Source organism: Peromyscus maniculatus, chromosome 9 (genome assembly GCF_049852395.1).
Source record: "Peromyscus maniculatus bairdii isolate BWxNUB_F1_BW_parent chromosome 9, HU_Pman_BW_mat_3.1, whole genome shotgun sequence".
Taxonomy (NCBI): domain Eukaryota; kingdom Metazoa; phylum Chordata; class Mammalia; order Rodentia; family Cricetidae; genus Peromyscus; species Peromyscus maniculatus.
In genome coordinates, this window is record NC_134860.1 from 75484765 (window position 1) to 75509779 (window position 25015).

The window sequence follows — 25015 nt, forward strand, 5'->3', positions numbered from 1 at the left end:
CAGCAGGACCTTATGTAAATGCTGAGGGTTACATTATGAACCATAAATCTAGCTGGAAGATTTCCTGGTAGATTTATATTCATGTGAATAAATATTTTGTGTCTATTTATATCAACAGCACATATGTAAATGTTTTTAGAAATTAAAAAGAGGAAGGACTTACGATAAAAACTATGCTAGCTCCCACCTCCGGATTTATTTGCTCAGAGAAAAACCTATAATTATTTTAATTATTTCTATATTTGCATTTTTCGTTAACCACTTATAACTTCCAAAATATTGGTAGTATTAGATCATCACATATGTGTGCATATACATATGTACGTGTATGTGTGATCATAATCTCTTGCTTTATCAAGGTTCTTTGTTATTTGTTGATTTCATACCTGGGTGGATAAGTGCCTAACTTCTTTGCAATACAGTGTGACTTCTAGTTCTAATTATCTCTGTACCTTTACATAGTAGACATTGCTGTAGTTTCAGTCTGGAGTGTTTGGCAGAGGCCAACCTGTTGACTCTTGTCTTCAGCTTGGCATCACTGGTAAGTTACAGAACCTTTGAGAGGTAGACCCTGGTGGTAGCAGGTTAGGTTACTGGGGATCTATTCACTGGAAGACAGTATTGGATCTCAGCCCTTTCCTGTTTCATGTGTCACTGCCCAGCCAACATGAGATGAACCTCACTCTACCACACATCTTCTGCCCGCTTCAGACAGAACATGCCCTTCCTGCCAAAATCAGTGCAGCCAAGTAACTAAGGATTGAAATCACATGCCCTTGAGCCAAAACAACTTTTTTCCTTGTTTTAAGTTGGTTATTTTAAATCTTTTTATTAGAGACCTAACTAACAATGTGTTACTTCCTTTTTTCAACTAGAAAATAGTGGTTTTATTATAATGTAAGAGTATTCCCATTCTAGTTTCCTTGTGGTACTGTAACAAAACATCTGATGCTGAGCTATTTGTAAAATGCAGACGTTTAGTAGATCATTCTGAAGTCTGAAAATGGTCCAGATGACAGCAGTTTCAGTGCCTGGTGAGGCTTTGTTCCATGGATGGAATCATATATCAGAACTCTTACATAAATGGCAAAAGAAGCAGAGATGAACTTTGCATTTCTCCATTCCTGGAAAGCAAACTGAGCCTATGCTAGATCCCTCCAGACACATCAGAAGGCACTGATGCACTGAGTGATGGGGACGCTCTCCTGACATACTCTCTGAAAGGCTCCACTCTTCACAGGCATCTCAGCGGGCTTAAGTCTAAGTTTGTAGATTCTAAGAGGCACTTTCTGGCCATATCATTTACCCTTCTGTGACTTCTCCTTTCAGTGTCTTCCAGTTTCTCTTTACGTTATGAAGGGAAGCATAATTTACACAATATTTTTATCTTTATATTGAGATTTAGATGTTCTATCTATAGATATATTCTAAAGATTAACTTATAAATAAATTACTACTGTGTTGTTCTGTTGCACCAAGCCTTTTATCATTGTGTAACCATCTTTATCTCTTGCAAATCATGTTTAACCTTTACTAACCTTTACTGATAAAGAGGCCGTCCACCTCTGCTCATCCCAACTACTATTTCCCTGGACTATTTATACTTTCAGCCTGTGTCGGTGAACTTAAGTATTTCTGTTGGGGATATAGTTGAATTGTGTTTGTGTATTGCGTGTATTCAGCTTCTGCATATTTTATTGGTGAATCAAATCCTTTTATATCTAAAGTAATAATTTCTATTATTTATTACTAAATAAAGAGTGATTGCTATTTTGCTGTTTCAGCTTGTTGTAGTTCTTTCTTCTTCTTTTGCTATCTTCCTCTGTTGAGTTTTTATTTTGATATATTTCTGTCTTCCATACTTTCTTCTCTTTGTAATTAATCTGAAGTTGGCATAAAACCTCATGAGAGTCTGTTTTATGATAATTATTTTCATTTTCAATCACATATAAAAATTTATGCTTTTATTAGGCACATGTACTTGGTTATTAATATCTAAATTTACTTCTTCTTTTTTGAGGGGGGGGGTTTCGAGACAGGGTTTCTCTGTGTGGCTTTGGGCCTGTCCTGGAACTCACTCTGTAGCCAAGGCTGGCCTTGAACTCACAGAGATCCTCCTGCTTCTGCCTCCCAAGTGCTGGGATTGAAGGCGTGTGCCACCACCGCCCTGCTTAAATTTACTTCTTGTATTGGGCATCCACTAACAAATTTTTGTGTTTATTCTTCATCTTTTAACTTTACATACTAGTATTAGTGTTGTTAATGATTAATGTGCCACCATCTCAGTCTGTATTATTTGTATTCACCTGTATTTTCATTTATCAGTAAAATGAATGCTTTCATATTCTTTCTTGTTATGATTTGTCTCAAGATCTCCCTTTACAGCTCCTTGTAAGGGAGGTCTGGTGTTGACAAGTCTCTTTCTTTATATTTGCCTTGAAATGTTTTTCTCTCATTCAGTTCTAAAGGCGTTTTTCAAGGATGGTATTCCTTGGTGGCAGGTTTTTCTTTTTCTTTTCTTTAATCATATTGAATCTATCATCTTATTAGTACATTCTTATGTGATGAGTTTATTTTCTCTTTCTTCTTTTACATTTCTTTGCTTGACTTTTGACAGTTTAATTTTATGTTGTTTTTTATGAATGTGAATATTCCTTTATATATCTAAATTTGAATGATTTTCAACCATTTTTTTTTTTTTTTTTTTTTTGGTTTTTCGAGACAGGGTTTCTCTGTGTAGCTTTGCGCCTTTCCTGGAGCTCACTTGGTAGCCCAGGCTGGCCTCGAACTCACAGAGATCCGCCTGACTCTGCCTCCCAAGTGCTGGGATTAAAGGCGTGCGCCACCAACGCCCGGCTTCAACCATTTTTAAGCCTTCTATCTTAATTTCTCTATTTTGAGTTTTCTATAGTGCATGTCCATTTCCCTGATAATGCCTCATATCTGAACAACTTCAACTGATGTGTCTGCAAATGTATTTATTCTTAAGCTTGATTTAACTGTTGTTAAAGCCTCCTATGAAACTTAAGTTCATTCATGATAATTTAGGTGTTGACTCTTACTGTTGTTGAATTTTTGATTTTGTGCATTTATTGTTTCTCTGATTTTATTTAGCCGTTCTCTGTAGTTCACTAAAGTTCTTTAAGATGATTATTTTTGATTCCTTGCCCAGAAGGTCCTAAATCTCCATTTCTTTAGAGTTGGCTGCTGATATTTTGTTCCTTGGGTACTGTGATGGTTCATTTTAACTGTCAACTTGACACAATCTAGAAACACTCTGGAAGTCTAGGTAAGAGGTTGTCTAGATTGGGTTGCCCTGTGGGCGATTGTTTTGAGATGGGAAGTCCTGCCCACTGTGGATGGCACCACTCTCTAGGAAGTGGCTCCTGGAGTGTGTAAGAGTGGACAAAGTGAGCCGTGGACTAGAATGCATGTGTTAATTCATTGTTGATGCTTTTTTCTGTGTCAAACTGTGACCAGTTTGTCTCAGGCTCTTGTTCCTGTGACCCCTGTTATGATAGCCTAATTTTGAGTTGAATTCTTTCTTCCCTAAGTTACCTTTGTCAGGGAATTTTGTCACAGCAATGAAAACAGAATTAAGACAGATACTTTGTAACCTTATGTTGTTGTCTGTGTATTTGAAGCTGTGGCCTCCTTGTAGACTAGTGGTTTGTGGGAAACCCTTGGATGACCAGCTCAGCAAGGAGTTCTGGGCTGGCCAGTTGGTGTGGTCTGCCTGTTGGCTGGTTGATGGAAATCTATGAAGCACCTGTGGCCTGTTGAGGTTGATGCTGGGGTTGCATGTATGAATATTAATCTTAATTTATAAACACCCAGGCAGCCTATGTCTTTTTAGAAATAATTGTTGTGTCTGTTAGTGGTGATGATACTGCTTGTGCCCAGTCATGCTGTTCTTATCAAAACTAAACACTGAACACAATCGAATTACTACAGTCAAATGTTACTCTATCAACATTATCATGTACCACAAGTATCATATTTATTTCATCTTCATCAATATGTAGCAGTCTAATAGTTTTTCTTTCACTGTCAGGACTTTGACAGGTTTGGAGAATAACAGTTAAATATAGTCATTGTTAGTCTGAGGGTTCCCGGGAAGCCTGCTACAGAACTGAAGTTCACTCTTTGTCATCTCAGCAGCACCTGACACATGCTAGCTGTGTGACTCAAGTGCTGCTGTGACGTGTGACCACTGGTTGAGGCAGCATCTGCTGCCCCTCGCTAGTCTCTCTACTGGTCCCAGTTGGCTTTTCTGCACTGTGTTTATTTCAGACAAGCAGCTAAGTCCAGTATGCAATCCAGTGAAGTTCTGCCTCCTAGATTAAAGATGTTAAAAGGCTCTTAGGCTTGTGTTAAAGGTAGATGTCGGGGTTATGAAATAGTGTAAGGAGTTGCTTTCATGTTGTTTAATGATATTGTTTCTGGTTAAATGTTTTTCACATTTATTGTTCATCATTTGACCTCATCTATTGTGGTTACTATAGATTTCTTGTTACTATTTTCCTCATTCCTTTTACTTTTGAATTATACTTTTATTTCCTGTATATGAGTGTTTTGCCTGCATGTATGTTAAGTTCCCTGCATGGGTGCCTTGGTGCCAGTGGAGGCCAGAAGAGGGTGCTGGATCTCCTGGAACTAGAGCGAGTGACACTTTTAAGTTGCCATGTGAGTGTTGGGAACTAAACCAAGGTCCTTGGCAAAGCAGCAAGTGCTCTTACCTGCAGAGCCACGTTCCCAACCTCTCCTACATTTCAAAAAATTAGAATTCTCCAACGAAGACACTTGTCCCTTTTTTGTTGTCTGTCTGTCCATCTGTTCATTCATCTCTTTGTCCGTCTGTCCCTCTGTCCGTCCATCCATCCATCCATCCACCCATCCATCTATCTATCTGTCTGTCTGTTTATCTAGTCATTTTCCTGAAAGACTTTAGATATTATGTAATTATATGTTCTCATAGTATTGCCATTTTGAACCTCAAATTGTTCCAGTTTGTGGCCACTGGAAGATCCTTGAGCTTGGCTCCTGTGACTTTTGATAAACTAAACCCTAGTTTTTATTGTTTATATTTTTAACACTTCTATGCTTCCTTTCACTGTAGGTTTCCTCAAACTAATCTATAATTAATGTTGCTAATCTATAATTAATGTTAAACTAACCCACAGAGTAGGCTAATCAATAATCCCATAAATATTTATTGAGTGTTAAAAGACTATGTTCGATGCAATGGAGAACAATGAAGTTTAGGATATAATTTCTGCCTTCCAAGATCCTGTTAGGCCTTTTGCAAAGATAAAATAAACTAAGGGAAGATAATAAAAAATACATGGTAGAAAAAGATTAAACCATGAAGGCTAGTGTTCTCAGTAAAGGAAAAAGCAATATGTGACTTAGTAACTAATGAAAGGGGCCCAGAAAAATGGATGTCTGGTCAAATGAAATGGCAATGAGCAGACAGTGGGGAGATCATTACTACTGCATATAGCAAGCTGTTAAAGAATGAAAGATATCTTTGATGCAATAGACAAATTTCTTTTTTAGTAAGATAAAATTAAACATCTTTGATGCAATAGACACATTTCTTTTTTTTAGTAAGATAAAATTAACTAAAATTTATAAAAGAAGCAGAAAATGAGAATAACTATATTTTAAAAATAAGTAGAATTAGCAGCCGGGCGGTGGTGGCGCACGCCTTTAATCCCAGCACTCGGGAGGCAGAGCCAGGCGGATCTCTGTGAGTTCGAGGCCAGCCTGGGCTACCAAGTGAGCTCCAGGAAAGGCGCAAAGCTACGCAGAGAAACCCTGTCTCAAAAAACCAAAAAAAAAAAAAAAAAAAGTTTAAAAGCCGGGCGGTGGTGGCGCACGCCTTTAATCCCAGCACTTGGGAGGCAGAGGCAGGCGGATCTCTGTGAGTTCGAGGCCAGCCTGGGCTACCAAGTGAGTTCCAGGAAAGGCGCAAAGCTACATAGAGAAACCCTGTCTCAAAAAAAAAAACCAAAAACAAAAACAAAAAAAAAAAAAAAAAAATAAGTAGAATTAGTAAGGGAAATTATTCTAAAATGAGGATTCTAGTACAGATGCACTGTACAGATGCTGGTGAAATTCTCCTAGCATTTATGAAATAAATTATACTAATTTTAAGCAAATTCAGATGTAAGTAGAGATAGTACTTTTAAGACTTTTTAAAGACTAAAATATGTATTCAGTGTATAGAACTAGGGAACATAAACTACAAGAACATTTCTAGGATGTGAAGAATTAACATAGACATATGCTTATGAAATGCAATATACTTTTAGACACCATAACCGCTACACAGTCCTGTTTGTGCTATAACAAAAATCACACATTGATATTCCTTGTGATTACAGATGCAAAGCTGTTCCAGCACAGAGATGTAACTCCCAGTCACTTTAGTGACATAAAAAAGAATGAAGCATCATGATCAGTTTAATTTATTTCAAGTATATCAGCATGCTTTAATTTTTGAATATTAATAATGAATACTAAATATTAATTTGTGCTGGTGTGATAAAGTATACAACTCATCTGATTATTATAAATAGATTCAAAGACAGGACTCTTAAATGTTAATACATAATTATGATTAGAAACTGAAACTTTCTAAAAGTAAAAGAGATCTTCTTTAATCTTACTAAAAGAAGTCAGTGAAAAACATGTAAGTAATAATAAGGACATATTTTCTTTCAAAATCAATAAAAGGCACAGGCCCTACTCTGGCTGTTTTTAAGTAGCACTGTGTTGGAGGTCTGAGTCTTTTAATAAGGCAAGTAAAAAAAAAATAAAAAGCATAATTTTGTGGAAAAGGTTCACAAATTTACATATGACATGACTAGAAGTCCAAAAACTTCCACTTGAGCTGGGAAATTTGTTGAACATAGCAAGGTCTCTGGAATCAAGATCAGTGTAAAACATTCTATCTCTGCACACTCAAAAATTATAAAGTAAAATTACAAGTAATACCACTAACATTAGTATTAAAACCACATATACTTGATATTATGTTTAAAAAATGCAAAACAAACTGAAAATCACTTTTAAATGTATGAAAAATTTAAGAAGACAAATAAACAATCATATTGTACAGTGAAGACTGTTTTAACAAACTGATTTTTTTTTAAAAAAGATGCAATTATTGAATACAATCCCCAGCATTTTATGTGGCATTTAATAAATTTGTTCCTGAAATTTATATAAAAATACAAAGACTTGGAAATTTTAAGCCACTTTTAAAAATATATAGCAATACCAGGAGGACTACCACTCTGAAAGATGGCATTTCACATGAATCAGTAGAAGGAAATGGATTATCAGGAAATAGACCAATGTGCACAGTCAAGTGATTATTAACAAAGGCTACAAATGTAGTTTTCTGGGTTAAGGAAAGAAACAAAGTTAGTCACTGTCCTTTATTCATTGAAACAAAGGAAAAAACACTCACCCTACTCCATATAAAAAATAGCTCCCAGTTTGTAATAAACCTTTACATCAAAGGAAAATCTACAAACTTTCAGAAATGAATAGAATATCTTAGAATGACAGTAATTATTTATTAGGATACAATAGATGAGAAAAACAATAAGTTAAATTTAACAAATATGCAAAGTTCCTCATTGAAAACATTGTTCATGGTCCAGACACAGAGTGGAAACTTAATTTGCTGTACATTAATGAGAAAAATAAATCAAATAAAAATGTATAAAGAATCTTTACATCTCAATTAAAAATAAACAAAGAAGCTAGGTTCAGTGGTATAAGCCTGTCATACTAGTTGCTTGGAAACTCCTGAGGCAGGAGCATCATGAGTTTAACACTGGGCTGCAGAAAAAATTAAAGGCCGGCCTGGGTAACTTAGTGAGACCTTGTCTCAAAATTAAAAAAAAAAAAAATGGCTAGAGGAGTATGTTAGTGAGAGAGGCCTTGGGTGCAATTCCTAACACCACAAAAGAACTTTTAAGAATGCAAAGAAAACCTTTTAGTCAATGTGCAAATTACTTAAGCAGATCATTCATAAAAGAAGATGTAAGAAAATTCAATAAACATTTGAAAATGTAGTAATATTATTAGTCAACAGGGAGCTGTAAATCCAAGTAGGAGTTCACTTTCTTCAGAATCATTAAAACTAAAAGTACGAGACACCAAATGTTGATGATGTCCATGCTAGTAAGGGTATGAAATATTATAGCACTTCTTAATAATTTTCTAGTTCTTTATGAACTTAAACATGAACTTTCAGCATGGCTGAGCATTCTCATACCTAGTTATTTACTTAAAAACTTAAATGAAAACATACATAGTCCTTTTTTGTTTGTTGTTTGTTTGTTCATTTGTTTTCTGAGACAGGGTTTCTCTGTGTAGTTTTGGTGCCTGTCCTGGAACTCACTCTGTACACCAGTCTGGCCTTGGCCTTGAACTCACAGAAATCCTCCTGGCTCTGCCTCCCTAGTGCTGGGATTAAGGCATGCACCACCACTGCCTGCCCATGGTCCTTTCCTTAGTCACTGCTCTATTTCTGTGAAGAGACACCATGACCAAGTCAGTTAATAAAAGAAAGCGTTTACTTGGGGCTTGCTTACAGTTTCAGAGGGTGAATCATGATCATGGTAGAAAGCATGACAGCATGCAGGCAGGCTTGGGGCTGGAGGAGGAGCTGAGAACTACATACTGATCCACAGGCTGAAGTGAGGGGGGGGGAGATCGAGGGAGGGAGGGAAAGAGGGAGAGAGAGGGAGAGGGAGAGGAAAAAGGAGAGGGAGAGGGGCTGGGCTTGACATGGCTTTTTAAACCTCAAAAGCCCACCCCCAGTGACACATCTCCTCCAACAAGGCCACACCCCCTAATCCTTCCCAAACAGTTTCATTAACGGGTGACTAAGCACTCATGTATATGAGCCTATGGGACCATTCTCAATCAAACCACCATAGTCCAATATAAAAACATAAAGCCCCAAAATTGGAGAGATGAATCAGCAATTAAGAATCCTGACTGCTCTTCCAGAGGTCCCTGGTTCAATTCCCAGCACTAATAAGGAAGCACACACTGTCCATGACTCTAGTCCTGGTGGATCTGACACCCTCTTTTTACCTCCTCAGGCACTGCATACATGTGGTGCACAGACATGCATTCAGACAAAATATCCACATACAAATGAAGGAAAAATATAACTTCTTAAATAAGAATGTTCATAGTCACTTTTTTTTTTTTTTTTTTTTTTTGGTTTTTCGAGACAGGGTTTCTTTGTGTAGCTTTGCGCCTTTCCTGGAACTCACTTGGTAGACCAGGCTGGCCTCGAACTCACAGAGATCCGCCTGGCTCTGCCTCCCGAGTGCTGGGATTAAAGGCGTGCGCCACCACCGCCGCCCGGCTACACTTTTTTTTTTTTTTTTTATAATAGCCAAATATTGGACCAACCTAAATGCCAGTTATGAAAAATAGAAATGGACAAGAGAATGTGAAAGAAATTATCATAAGTTCATCCAGTAGGCTACTGTACATATGCAATGGAAGGGGACCATCAGAAGTGATGGAAATGCTTTTTATCACGGCTGCCTGAATGTTACTTGGGGTTGTACACTTGACAGGAATCATGAACTGTGTGCTTAGGATAGTGTGTTTGACTGTGTATCATTTACACACCAGTTAAATTGCTTGTGTGGTCATTGAGATTCTTAACTCAGTGTTCCTATGTCAGCATAGGCCAGCACACAATCACTCTTGCCTTCCTTTGCCCGGGAATATAGACACACCCAGAATCTGCTCCTCACATTTTGTCTGTCTTTCTAACCACTTCCCCATACCTCCACTCAAAACACTGCTGTGCTTTTGAGCTATTTCTCTGTTCTCATTTTCAATTCATCTAGCTGCTGAAATTTATTCTCTGCATTGTTCTGTTTCTCACTCCCTCCCCCCATATATTCCTACTGCTGTTTCTTAATTCCGTCAAGGGTCTCTTCCTGATTATTCACAATATTGATGGTACATTTGTCTCCACATCCTAGTCACAATCTGTCTGACAGAAAGTACTTCTAATTTATCCCAGACCACTCTACAAAATTTTCAACTTTGTTATGCTGGAATTTATATTAATCATGTTCTCCAACTACAAAAATAAAAATGTTCCCACTCTAGTCTCCAGAGTGATTTCCTGTCATCTCTGTTTCTTTGCTGATCAGATGGAACATTTGTACCATCTGACAGTTTTGTCACCTGTTTGTGTCCTTCTTGAAGAGATTTGAAATTCTGTATGAGGTTAATTTGGAAAATTGTCCTTTTTTAAATTATGTGAAGATGATGCTAGCAAAGTTTGATTACTTACTCGTTTTTTTTTTAAATTTAACTGAACAGATACATACTGAGCACCTAGTCCATGCCTCGGCCGGCACTGAGAGCCATAGATGAATTTGCAACTATCATGCATGTATTCTCTGAAAAGAGTTTGAAGCCTACCACATTAGAAACTTAAGTAGATACAGTTCATTCAGCATGTTAATCTCTCTCTCTCTTTCTCTCTCTCTCTCTCTCTCTCTCTCTCTCTCTCTCTCTCTCTCTCTCAAATTTTAATGTGCTAGTGGTCTTGTGGTCAATATAGAAAATTTTGACCACTGTGAGTTGCTTCGGGGTGTCATTTTTGGTTGGATTATAGGTTATGTAGGTAGTTGGTAAAAGTGTTAGTTTCATGTCCCAATAGGCTTTGAACTTTTTCCCTCTTCTACTGAAAGAAAAACCTAGTTTGTTTGACATTTAATTAGAACAATTGGACTGGTGCAGGTGTCTGTGAAGATGTTCCTGGAAAAGCATAGTGTTGGAGTCAGCAGGCTGAGAAGAGGTCTTCCCCAGTCTGGGTAGACAGCATCCTAGCACTGGGGCCTAGATGGAACAAGAATGCAATGGAATAGCCAATTCCTGTTCTCTTCCTTGGATCTATGATACCCTTCCTTTCTGCACATGGATCTTAGAGCATCCATGTGCTATAGGAATCCTATCATGGCCTCACAGTCTCTGACCATTGATCTGGGTTTGCAAGTTACACCATCCCCTAGTTCTAAGAATTCCAACTTGAATTAAGCCACATTTGAACTTCCTTGATTATCCAACCTATGTCTCAGTCTAAGCTGTTCCCCTAATAATTTCAACTCTGAGTGTGTCTGTATAGAAAGATGGAGAGCCTATCAGTCTGTCTCACTGGAAGACCTTGTCTAAAACAGTAAGGCTCCTCCAGAAAAACAGAGCAAATAGCATTTGTGTGTGTGTGTGTGTGTGTGTGTGTGTGTGTGTGTGTGTGTGTATGCATGCATACACATGTATACACCTAAGTTCACACATGGACACATACATACAAGTAAAGTCAAAGATTTATTTTGAAGCTTTAGCTCATGTGGTCTGGGAGACGAGCAAGTCCAAAATCTGTTTTGGTAGGCCAGCAAGCTAGAACTCCAGGGAAGAGATAGTATTGTAGATTGAGTCTGGGAGCAAATGATGTCTTCTTCATGGGATCTCAGGCTGTTTCTCTGCAGGGCTTTCTACATTATGGAATACAAGGTTCATGGAAACATCTACTGACTACAGCATTATTTTCATTTTTAAAAAATACCTTTACAGTACCTAGAGAGATGTTGGACCACATACCTGAGCACCAAGGCCCATATAATTGCCACAGAAATCTGGCCATGGCTTGGCTCAGACTCCTAGCTCCATTCTCTCACAAAGCTTTAATCAAGTCTTTGATTGCCAAGGCCATGGTCTTCTCTACTGAGCGAACTGGCTATTGGCTTAGAAACTTCCCCCAATTCCTCTCCATAAGATCATTCACAACATGGCAGTCAAGATCAGCGGAGCAAGAGCGATGCCGCTTCTCATCACTTTTCTCAGATTCTAATTCTGAGGTAGCCACGAGGCCTACCTAGCCTGTAGTTACAATAGTGTGAGACACCCAAGGGTATAATACAAGTATAGAACCATGCAAACAATCAGTGCGAGGCCTGGCCTTGCTGTGTGACCCACTTTCAGTCTCCAGACAGAGGGAAAGGGAAGAGTCTTTTCCTAGTACAGATAAACAGTGTACACTCGTGCTTGGTTTGGAGCAGGCGCACAGCACTAGAAGGAACTGGAATTACACGTCTCATGGAAAAGTCATCAGAATTAATGGTCTGGAGCAGTCTCAACTTGCGGATTGCGACCTCTTTGGGGGTCACACATCAGGTATCCTGCTTATCTGATATTTACATTATGATTCATAACAGAAGCAAAATTACAGTTATGAAGTAGCAATGAAATAAATTTATGGTTGAGGTCACTGCATCATATACTATATTAAAGGGTTGCAGCATTAGGAAGGTTGAGAAGCCCTGGTCTGAAGTGAGTTAGCTGTCTTGATTGGAAATTCTAAAGTAAAGACAAAGTAAAGAGCAGGCTTCTTGATCTTTCATTTACAGTCTATTTTGGATTGGCATTAAACATTTAATTAAATATTTAACATGAAGAAGGCAAGGGAAAAGACAATCAAAGTTTGCCTATGAGTCAGAAGTCAAAAGCCCCACACCTACCGTTGGAAACTTACATAGTACTTTCATCTCAGTCTGTAAAGTAAGACTGTAAGAAAAATTCTCTGGTTTGTTATTGCTGCTGTCTGTTGCACAATACACTGCCAATGCAGAGGTCCATAGGAAACAGGCGATGACCTCACTGAGAAAGAGAGTAGGGAGTGGTGGGGAGTATGAGGCTGGAAACACAGGCCTCTGTTTGCCCTCCTGCCTCAGCCCGTACCAGCCTTCGACATGAAGAAATCCATCCCATTGTTACCAGATCTTCCTTATTCATTAAAAAAAAAAAATGTCCATTAACCCAAGTGCTCTTATAACTGGGTAATTCTGATAGCAGCTTCCATGGCTGTGTGCTCTAGACACCTGAAGAATCATTAGCAGGTCCCCCCTAGGTGCGGTATTTTACCCCTTCAGAGAAGACTGTACATATCCCGGTTGGGACCTTCCATTCAGGAGGACTGTGGACTATCTGCCAGGTAGGTCAGGTACACCTGGGGGAACAAGAGAAGCAGGGGAGTCCATCCTACCTGTACCAGCTGGTTCCAGGGTTGGGGGTTCACTGTCCTGTAGCTAGTAGACTGCTTCCATAGATCTAGAGATCTGCCTCTGAGTACCTCTCTCCTGAGGCTGGAGATGATAGAGGAGCACACATTTCCAACAAAGAATTTAGGTCTGATCCTTGAGAAAATAGGATGCCCTTGTGGGCTCTTGAGTAGTGGAATGTACATAATTAGAACAGCACTAAAAGTTAGTTATGCATTCATTTACATTTGCATATGTATCACCATGTATGTGAGAGGATAACAAATTGTTTGGCGTTTGTCAAGATGACTACAAAGAGGGAAGCCTTGCTGAGAGTCTATGGTGATCCGTACAGAATGATGTCATGTTTAGAATGGGAGGGAGGAAGGGGAAGATTGAGATGGGCGAGAAGTATCCATGGCTCCATCCATTTTGTAAATGCTGTTTTCTTCTATTTTAGAGATTGTGGCAAAGGAACACAGACTAAGATTTGTACAGTAAAGGGATTTCTTTGCTCCCAAGAGGATGTTGTCTCTTCCACGTGGAGACTGTAGAAAATGGAGCTTCTGGCATGGAGAATGAGGCATCTTCTAGAAGGGCCCTAACCCAGTTAATAAGAACGGAGGAAGAAGGCCCTCAAGGCTCAGTCACATCTTCAAGTCATCACCTCTTAATAATGTCACGTTGGCAAGGGGCACAGTTAAAGCACGGCTTGGTCCTTGGCAAAGGTCTCAGGTGTAGGCGGCAGAGAGGGTGAGAGAATTGAAGCCACTCCAGGCTTTTTATTCTCCTGCTCAGTACAGTCTTGTGCGAGTCTGGTACAGACAAGGCAGTGTGGCTGGGTGAATCCTTGTGAGTGCATATATTCAGTGGGATTGTGTTTTAAACGTAGAAACAAGAAGATTCTTGCTAGGGTTCTTTTGAACTCCAGAACATAGAAGGATTAGGGATCTCCATTACTGCAACAAGAAGAATGATTTTTAAATGAATTTAAATTTATCTTTAAATGAATGATACAAAACCAAATAGAGTCTCGGTTTCCCTTGCTTCTTCTGGTGAATCACAGCCACCGTCAGCCACCATCATCCTGCTCCGTGCTTGTTAAAATGGAGCACATTTCATTCTACTTGCCAGGGTAAAGGGGCGTGTGGGTTCTCTCCACAGTGACAAGCATGTTTTCTTGAACAATACCTATTAAAGGTCACATTGACGATCTGAGTCAGAAGCCCTATGATTTAAATTTGAGCCTAAGTTTAAAAATGGCATGTCTAGAGCTTGCCAGTTTCCATTAAGAACCACGGTGTCGTTTTGAATTACTGCCGAACTGAGCAGGACCCTGCAGGATATTGTATCTCTTAGCAGAAGGCGTGCATGTTCTCCTTGGCTCCGGTCTCTGTCTCTGTTGTGGCAAAGAAAATGATGTCAGACTTCATGGACCTGCTTTCCTGTCAAGTCCCTAATTTTCCCGTAACATCTGAGATGGAAACTTTATCATGTCTGGTTCATAACGCTCAGCATGAATGTTGCTTTCCTTACTGAACCTTCTTGGCTTCCCTTCTCCCTGACAGAGGGAACCTCAAGCCCTCTGAGGTCACCAAGCATATGTACCCCCCCCCATGGTGTCACTAGACTCTCCAGCCACAGGGCCACCACCTCAGTCAGCTCTCCCTCACCCTTGTGGGGATCTTGCTTCTTGCTTAGGGAAGGCTGTGCAGGAGAAATGAAGTGACAAAGTTCGAGTCCCATGCCCAACGTCACACAGAATGATGAAACAGGGACTCTCCAGGAAAGTTGAATTCCACATCTCATTCTCATTAGTACCAACTTCTTAACTAGCTGTATTCCTCTATGAGACAGTCAATTTTCAGGGGCAGAGGAAGGACAGTCTTACTGTTTCCATATTTCTTGAATTTTATAAGTTCTTAATTGACTCATACATCTCCAGTGTGTAGTGGCGAAGTGAGTACTGTTGGGATTTTTGGTAAGCAGACACTCTTGTTACTTTAAATTTGAATGCTAGATTGTGTTGAAATGGTAATAAAGAAAGGAAGAGGTGGTTAGCCACTGTGGTCTGTTTCTTCTGCATTCCCATAACTTAGATTCTCCCCACCCCCATTCTCTGTCAACTTCATCTTCTTTCATGTGAAGTTGAACTCACTCTGTGTGTCTCTGTTCTCTTTTCTCCTGCATGTACTAGTCCCCAACTTTCCAACCTTGAAAACACCGTCAACTTCTTCTTCCTGTTCATTTATATGTGACTTATGTTTCACTGCCGAGTACAAAATTAAAAGTTTTTAAAAGTTATATGTGGCGATCCTAGCTCCTAGATCATTTTCCAGCCTTTCTGAGGTGCTTAACTAGTGCAGTGCTGTGGTATTGTGTTCCCCAAAATATTGTGCACCCTAATAAACTTATCTGGGGTCAGAGACAGAACAGCCACTAGATACAAAGGCTAGAAAATGGTGGCAATCATACCTTTAATCCTAGCACTCCAGAGGTAGAAATCCCTCTGGATCTCTGTGAGTTCAAGGCTCCATTGGAAACAGCCAGGCATGGTGACTCACGCCTTTAATCCCAGAAAGCCAGCCTTTAATCCCAGGGAGTAGTGGTAGAAAGCATAAAGGTATATAAGGCGTGAGGACCAGAAACTAGAAGCATTTGGCTGGTTAAGCTTTCAGGCTTCTAGCAACAGTTCAGCTGAGAGCCATTGGGATGAGGACACAGAAGCTTCCAGTCTGAGGAAACAAGACCAGCTGAGAAGTTGGCCAGGTGAGGTTAGCTGTGGCCTGTTCTGTCTCTCTGATCTTCCAGCTTCACCCCAATACCTGGCTCCAGGTTTGATTTTTTTAATAAGAACTGTTAAGATTCCTGCTACACAGTGGCAAAAGTACATGACATTGAAGACTTACACACCGAGGGAAGGTTTGAAGTGTTCAGTTGCTGGGTGTTGTTCAGAGGTTATGAGGATGGCTGGTAGAGGGCAAACCGTGAGGCTGTGTTGCTTTCAGAACCATGATGTTAATTGACTGAAAAATGGAAATAAAAATCCAGAAAGAGCCCTGTCAAAGCTTACTGAGGGCCCTCCAGTCATTCAGGTGGACATAGCCACTTGCCTACTTCACTCAGGGCATCCTCAGAGGACGTAGACTCAATTCCCACCATGTCAAAAGAAGGAAACTGTGAGTCGTGTAGAGGGGCCTGTGGAAATGAGAAGTGTGCGTTGCTCTTGTTGGCATAGCAGAGCAGACAAACTGCACTGTCACACCAGGGAGCTCCTTGGTTTCCAAGGAACTCTCTTTGTTTGCTTAGGAAAGAGAGTTGGAAGGGAAAACTGCATTGCTTAGGCCTGGTTGTCTGCTTTTCTCAGGGCCCAATAGAGTAAGACAATATTTGATATAAACCCAAAGCAAATTAGGAAACACAATTTCATAATTAATTTAGTAATATTTGAACTTGATCTCTCTGGAGGTTATGTGTTTCTCATCAGTTGTGTTTATGAAATCGTTTTCTCAATCTCATAGTCTCCATCATGAAATGAGAGGAAGAGGCGGCCAGAAGCACTCTGGGTTTTAGTAGAAACAGGACTTAACCTTGATCTCAGGAAGATTTGTGTCAGCTTTTCTCAGCTGCAGTGCAGGGTGGCCATCCCCCAGCCCTGCCCTCCATATGAAGGTCCTGCCCAGATCGATGCCTGTAGACATTTGGGGAGTAGCCATGCTGCTCTGGTGCTCACAGCCTGCTCAAAGCTTTTCAGTCTGAGCCCATGACATGAGGGGAAGTGGAGAAGCAGGATTGTTTATAAAATATTCTTGACTGTTTGCAGTTTCTGAATCCAATGCTCAAAGTTCTGTGTTTTGCCTCTCCATCTACCAATAAAATGATTGGGGGACAAATCATTAATAGAAATTAATAACATCCCACTAGATTAGTTAGGGCTTCTATTGCTGTGAAGAGACATCATGACCACAGCAACTCTTATAAAGGAAAACATTTAATTGGGGTGGCTTACAGTTCAGAGGTTTAGTCCATTATCATCATGGTGCTATATGGTGGTGTACACCCAGACATGGGCTAGAGAAGTAGCTGAGAGTCCTACATCTTGACTTGCAGGCAACAGGAAGTGGTCTGAGACACTGGGCATGGCTTGACCATATATGAGATCTCAAAGCTCCCACAGTGACACACATCCTCTAACAAGACCATGCCTACTCCACAAAGCCACACCTCCTAACACACCTCCTAATAGTGCCACTCCCTATGAGCTGATGTGAGCCAATTGCATTCAAACCACCACCTGTACTTTCTGAGCATGGAAACTGGGTAGGACAGGCAGTTGGTCCTGATGCTGGAAACATCCCCTAACAGTGTGCTTTTCTTTGCTTCCAGAAGCATTTGGCATGTCAGAACTATACTGTCTTCTGTGGGAATTCCTTTGAGCAGCTTCTATAAAACACTTTTTATGAATACGTTGTTTCAATCAAGACCTGAAAGGACAGATATCCATCTTCTTCTCTGCAGGCCATTTTAAGGTTTGTGTTATTTATTTCCATTTTTATTACCAGATATATTGTTAATTTTAAGGGATTTTTCTAAAAAAAATTCATTGATAATCCATTTCAATAAGAGCTCTGCAAGTAGATAATGCGCAAATTGTAAAGCTTTAATTTAACTGGGAGATAGACATAAATAAAAGAAAATATGCTGTGGTACATCTCATTCCCATTATCTCATGTTCTGTATGATGCTTCGAAGATATTAGAGATAACGTAGGTTCCACATTGGCTGTAAACAAACTTTATTTCTAGGTTTACAAACCCTTAACTGAATAGATTCCATTAGTTTATATTAGCCATGACCAAATATCAGATTTTGCTAGATATTTTTAATCAGCTAGTACTTACGCATAAATGCACTTTGAAATATCAAAAATCAAAACTGCATTTGTCAGTATTAACTAGTGCTGTCATCAGGGCACCCTTAAATGTAGAATCTCAGTGGACCAAGTGTCCTCATTTTGTTCTACCAGGAAGTATTCACCTTAACGTTTCTTGAATGATAAAGAAGGTGTGTGTGTGTGTGTGTGTGTGTGTGTGTGTGTGTGTGTGTGTGTGTTTGCATTTTGAAAAGCTAGCAATTCTTTTGCTCACTCAAGGAGCAAGCTTGCTGGCAGGGCACAGCTTTCATCTGGAAGTAGACTTGCCTCTGAGATTGCACCAAATAAAATACTTTTATTTTGAAGACACTGTCTGACAAAGACTATATTTGGTTCATGCATCTTTCATGGCTGGAGCAAGCAGCAGAGTATACAGAGTAAGGCCTGGAACACAGAGTGGACAGGAACTAAATAAAGAGCAAGTGAGAAGGCACATACGACCTCCCAGCCTGACACATCTTTTCCCCAAAGGCATTTATTTCATTTGGTGGGACTTTTATTCTGTCCAAGGTGACAAATGTTTTTTCCCTAATAGACCTTTACTGTGTTTTACTTTTTTATTTCTTTTACGTCTACTGAGAAATCAGAGCAAATTTTACTGCAATCCTGGGCTAAATTCCAATCTTCCCATTTCAAAACCTCCATTGTGGGGCATCTTGATTAGCTTGCCTTGGAGGGCATGGCTGTGGCTATTTATTAAGGGATGGGGGGGTTGATGGGAAGTTGTGCCCCCATCTCCTACTCCACCTCCAGCCTGCAATCTGGTAGCTTGCTGGATCCTGATGCCTGTGTCTATAGAAACAGACACACTGGGAGGACACACCTGAATGCACCTTCTCATCTGCAAGCAAGATTCTGCCTCACCTGTCTAGTTTTAACCCTTCATACCCAAAGATTTGGTTTCCTTTTATGATACTGTGAGATTATTTTTAATAAATCACAGAAAACATGAAATCTACCCCGTAACAAAATTTTAAGTATATGGTTAACTTCATGTATATTATGAACGTGTTCTTTGAGAATTGTAGTAGTTTGTCTTCCTAACTTAAATTCTACACCTACTGAAAAGCACCTCTACATAGACCTGGCGCCAGCCCCCACCCTGCTTCCATCTTCCATGAGTCTGACCGTGATTACTTGTCCTTCTGGGACAAACTTCTTTCACTTTGCTTCTTTTGTAATATCCTTTTCTGGGCATATGCTACACTGTAAGACATTCGTTTGTCATTGTGTTTGTGCCTGTGCACATGACGGGGAGTGGAGTGTGGGTACCAGACGGTGGATATGGAGGTCAGAGGGCAGCTTTGGGGAGGTGGTCCTCTCTTTTCACCTTTATGTGAGCTCAAGGACGCAGACTTAACCCACCAAGGTTTACCAGCTACGCCATCTCCCCACCTCTCCTTTTTTAAAAAAAATTATATGTTGGTAGTTTGTGGATCTACATGTTGATTATTAGAAATAACGTTTAATAACTAAGCCATGAGGATGTCTCTACAAAGCTCTTTTCTCAATTCCTTGGATATATACTCAGAAGTAGGATTGTGGGATCATATGATAATTCCCTTTTTAATTTTTGAAAAAAAAATTTGTGCTGTTTTCCTGAGTGATGATTAACATTTGAACACAGCCAACAGTGTTCAAGCACTATGGTATCTCTATGTCTTATCAACGCTTGTTCCTTTTTGCTGATTTAATAATATCCTTTTTGATAGGTGTGAGGTGACAGATTTCTGTAGCTGTGACCTGGTTCCATGATGACCTAACACAAGTTGACCATTACATATCTGCTTAGAGGATATCTGTTCTAGCTCTTTCTCATTGTTGTTTAGCTTTTTGGCTAAATATCATTTGCTTTTGGCTCTTGAGTGGCAGCGACCCATAGGTGTTGTATATTAACTTCTGCATGGATGGATGAAGAACAGGCTCCATATCACTCTGTCCATTGCTTTCTCCCACACACAGAGGCTTTTTACTTGATGTTATTCCATGTGTCCATGTTGCTTTGGACATCATTCTACCTTTGGTGTAAAAAAAAAAGGAAAAAACATAGGTAGAGATAATGTTAAGGAACTATTTGTGCATGTCTTCTATTCATATCTTTTTCGGGAGGTGGCCTTAGGTTTAAGTCTTCAATCAGTTGAGGGTTGGTTTTAGTATATAGTTTAAGATGAAAGAACATCTCATTCTTTCCCAGTTTCCACAAGATGGTAGAGAGACTTCCTTTACCTTATTTTGTAGCTACCAGGACTCAAACTGTCAGAGACCATTTGATTGAGTGTAGGTCCTTTTGTGACTGTCCTCTGTTGTCTTGATCTACTTGTCTGCTCTATATTGCATAATTTTCTTTTAATTACCATGGCCTTGTAGTCTATTTCCATGTGAAGAAGTATATTACAGGCCCAGAATGCAATTTTTGCTTCTCAAAGTAATTTGGTTATTATTGTTCTATGGCATTCCATATGAATTTCAGGATTATTTTTCCTATTTCTGTGGCAAATTCGATTGGGCTTTTGAAGAGATTGCATTGATTTTTGTGAATCACTTTGGTTAGCATAGATATTAGAGCAAAATTAAAGCTGTTAATCTATAAACATGAGGTCTTTCATTTGTTTATATATTCCCTTGGGTTTCTTCAGCAATATTTGGTAGTTTTCAGTATTCAACTATTTTGTCTGTTGCTTTTGTTCCTAAGTGTTTTCTAGCTTTATATTTTTTTATTGATTAATTTTGTTGTTTGACAATTTCATGCTTGTATACGCTATATCCTGATTACCCTCAGCCCCTACCCTCTCAAACTCCCTTCCTCTCTACCAGTCTTTCTCCCAGGTCCCAGACTTTTGGTTGTGTTTTGCGAATCATTAATTTTAAATGGGGCAATCTGTGTGACCATTGAAATAGAAGTGTTCACTAGATCCTGACCAGATCATTGGAGAGGGCACAACTGAAAACAGTGATTTCCTTGCTTTCTGAATCTATCAGCAACAAACAATTTAGCAGTGAGAGATAGGAGCCTCTGAATGAGTGCCTCATCCACTGATGCCTGACTGTAGACATGCCCATTCTTGTGCAGAACCAGTGTGGGCATCCAGAGATGCTATGGGTTTATGATTACATGGCTGCATCTTAACCATGAGATGACCTCTTACAGCCAAACTGGTCTTCTGACTCTGAGATTTTTTTCACTCCATCTTCTAAAATGTTCCCCAAGACTCAGAGGGTATGGGACAAATGTCTAGTGTAGTGCTAAGTTGTCACATAATCTTGGTATTTGAACAGCCATGGATCTATTCATTCTCATTCCCTGGAAAGGCAAGGCTTCTCTGATTAAGACTGAAAGTAGCAATTGTCTATAGGTAGAAACATGAATATTTAGCAGGCAACTCAACACCGTGTCAACTCAGCTAAACCACCTGTTCCTGAGTATTTTATGTCTTACGGTAAATGAGATTGTTCTTGTAATTTCCTTTTCGACTGTTAGTTGTTATTATGTAGAAACAGTGTACTTTGATGTTCATTTTCTATCCTGAAACTGTTGACTTTATTAGTTCCTATGCTTCTATGTGAAATCCTAAGAGCTCTTTATAAGATGATGTCATTATCAACAGGTGATTTTATTTCTTCCTTTCCCATAATGATGTTTTTAATTTCTTGTACCAACCAAATTGTATTAACTAGGACTTTTAATGTTATGTTGATAAAAATGTGTCAAAAATGGTATCTTTTCCTTGTTACTAATTTTAAAGGGAAAATTTTAGGTTTTCTTAATTGAGTATGATGCTCAAATGGGCTTTTTATTCATGACTTTTATTATGTCAAGGTAATTGCTTCCTATACCTAAATTGCTGAGTAGTTTTGTTTTGTTTTGTTTTGTTTTGTTTTGTTTTAATCATGGAAGGGCATTAAATTTTGACAAGTATTTTTCTTTATCTACTGAGATGATCCTGTGATTTTTATGTCTTTTTATTGTTAATATAGTGTGTCATATGGAATGGCTTCTGGGTGTTGAACCATCCTTGCAGCCCAGAGGAAAATCCCACTTGTCTTGGTCTATAATTTGGGGTAAGGATTTTTTTTAATCTCTGCTCATGGGAAACACTGGCCAGTAGTTTTCTTTCCATAGAGTATTTTCGCCTGGCTTTGGCAACAGCCTTGGCCTGTGTAAGAGTTTTTGTAGTAATCCTCCTCTTCCATTTTTTAAAGAGTTTGAAAAAAGATTAGTGTTGATTTTTCTTAAGTATTTGATAGTTTTCCAGTAAAGCTGCGTAAAGCCTTTCTTTGGTGAAAGGTATCTGATCATTGTTAACTTAGTAGGCAGTTACAGGTCTGCATAAGCCTTCCTGTTCTTGCAGAGTAACCACTGGTAGGCTGTAGTCTAGTTGTGGTCTAGGCTGTAGTCTGCTCCACTCAGACTATCCAACTTCTTGGTATCTGGTTGTTAATTTTGCATTGTTGATGTAGCATGGAATCTAATGCCCTCTCCTTTGCTCTGGTTTTACCTATTTGAATCTTTCTCAAGAAAAAAAAATGTGTATTTCCAACCTCTTGTGATACTAATGGATTTCTTCTTCTAGATAAAAAGCCCCTTTGTACCATTATAGCATCATTTTTCAAATCATCCCTTTCCCCCCTTTTGGGGAGAAAAGCCCATTTTATGTTGTTTCAATAAAATCTTTTTCCTGAAAAATTGTATAATTCAAATTTTAGCCATCTAGAGATCTTCATTGCTCCTGTTTTGGAGTTTCTTAAGTTACTGCATTTCACTTTAAGAGCACAAAGAAAGGAAGGGGGCATTAAATGTTATCTACTAGTATTTCTCAATCACCGCTTTGGGCGAGGCCATTCTTTGTGGCCTAAGATTGAATTATGCATTTTAGAATTTTTCAAGTCTCTGGATTTCAAAAACCAGAAGCTAGCAACTCCTAATAATTTCGGCCATTGTGATATATTCAGATCTCCCCGCCCAGTGCTGAGGAGGTCTGCCGATGCCTGCATGCCTCACTTGACACTGATGATGTAGTTGGCGAACTGAATACAGGCTGGGAATAGGCCTTTTCTGCTCTATCATATTTCTCGAATCCCTGGGGTTTCCAGCCATCTAAAGGTAGATGCCTCTATCTATGCTCTTTTATAGGACTAGTACTTTTAGTTTGGTACTTAAAGGAAATCACGTTTGTTTGATTCAAGAACATGTTTAAGAGGAAGATCATGTTAGTATTTAGTTCAGGGAAATAAGAGAGAAAGGGCATCTCTGAGGATGGAGAGGCAGCTGGGCCTGGACCTCAGAAGTGTTTGTACAGATATTACAGCCTAGCAGTGGTATGTCAGTTGTATAGATACCACAGTGGTAGTTGGTCAGTTACTAAAATCGGAAAAGGGGAAAACAAACAAACAAACAAACAAAAAACCACTGACATCTGAGGAAAGTGTATAAAATGAGGGATTCTTTTAGTACACACCTTAGTTTCTGTTTCCTTCCAGGTCATAGGCTTCCTCAAAACTTAGAAGATCAGTCTGTGGGGAGCTGGCTGGCAGACGCCTGGATTCTGATTTGCCTTGGCTACCTGCTCACTCTGCCCTCCTCTTCCTTCCTCTGACTTCTTGCTAGCTCATCTTCCATTCTTCATGCATTCTGAGTGTGGAGAAATGACTTGACCAGTTCTGTTCCTCCTCATTCTGCCCCGAGCTGGAGCCAAGTTCTTGATTATAAAGACAAAGAAACACTTGACCTTTGTGAATTTGCCCACCCTCAAAGCTTTGGTAAGGCTCCACCTCCTTGTGACTTATAATGATAGGTGTAGGACCTCCCCATGGAAAAGTCAATATTATTCCTTTTTGTTGTTTTGGAGTTAGTTTTATGTAAAAACAAATCACGGAATTCTCTACTCCAGAGGTTACTTCATAGTCTAATGAAAAAAAAAAAAAAGTCATGGTTTAAGGGAACAGAGTTCTAGGTTGGAACATCTCACTTTTATAGTGCGATTACCCTCAACATCTTTCTTAGCTTCCACAAGAAGACACAGAAAGCATGGAGATGAGCCCAAGACTGCTAGCAGAATATAGTCTTTGCTTCCTAATAAGATGAGAAATTCTGTGTGATAAGGTTTCTCATCTGTAAAAGGTCACATTTATGAAGAAGGAAAAATAACAACAAAGGACTTCCATTATCATACATTAGTTATTTATGGCTCCATGCCTTAGCTCCTTGGTGAGGTTTTTTAAAACAGTGTTTCCTTGTCTTGCTGTCTTTTGTACATAGGACACAAAGTTATATTTGGCTTCACGGAGTTTCTCATTTCCTGAAATAGACTACCAGCTCTGTAAACATTGAAGAATAAATATTAGCTTTATGAGAACACGTTTCTTTACTAGTTGAAAAATAGCATGTAATAAAAAATACAAGGATGTAATATTGAAAATTATAGATCAATATGCCTTCTTATTGTGGATGTATATCTAATCCTTACACGTGGAGTCTGTGTTTTCAGAAAAATGCATTCTGTATAATGCCACTTGTGTCTGTGATAAATGTCCATCCCTCATATTTAACGATACATCTCAAGTGACTCTTGCCTTACTAGTGAAATGTTTGGGCTTATTTTCCATTATGATGTTGAAAATGCTGTGGTTCATCGCTCTGAATGCTAGGAATTTCACACAATCCAAAGTTAGTAAAATGTTTGTAGATTCCTTCTTGACGAAACATCCCCACCTCACCCTCCCCCCAAAAAGGAAGCTGCCTTGGAATTACATTAGGAAATTTTGAAAGAAAAGGAAATTTTTGTGAGGGATGTTTTTAAGAGCCAGTTGTGACCTTGCATAGCTAGTCGAAACTTTTAATTGTGCAAACTGGCGTCCAAAATCCATTTAAAGTAGCAATGGAAATATGCCATCCATCAAGTATGGCTCCAAAACCTTCCATTCACAGCCCACAAGAAGGAAGAGTAACTCACATGAAGAGGGATGTGATGAAACCCTCTTTTCA

The 25015-nt window shown here is 39.2% G+C and overlaps 1 protein-coding gene across 7 annotated transcripts in view; it reads left to right on the forward strand.

Annotated features, from left to right (window-relative positions):
* The window catches only part of Enox1 (ecto-NOX disulfide-thiol exchanger 1), a 565632-nt gene that overhangs the window by 267376 nt on the left and 273241 nt on the right, over positions 1-25015 (forward strand). For 4 of the 7 annotated variants that reach the window (XM_076545410.1, XM_042285220.2, XM_042285223.2 and 1 more), the window contains one exon: positions 17487-17629. The exons of 2 other annotated variants lie outside the window; for them this stretch is intronic. The gene's annotated coding sequence lies outside the window, so the exon portion shown is untranslated. The remainder of the gene's footprint in view (positions 1-17486; positions 17630-25015) is intronic. One more of the 7 variants, XM_042285221.2, reaches the window with a different exon arrangement.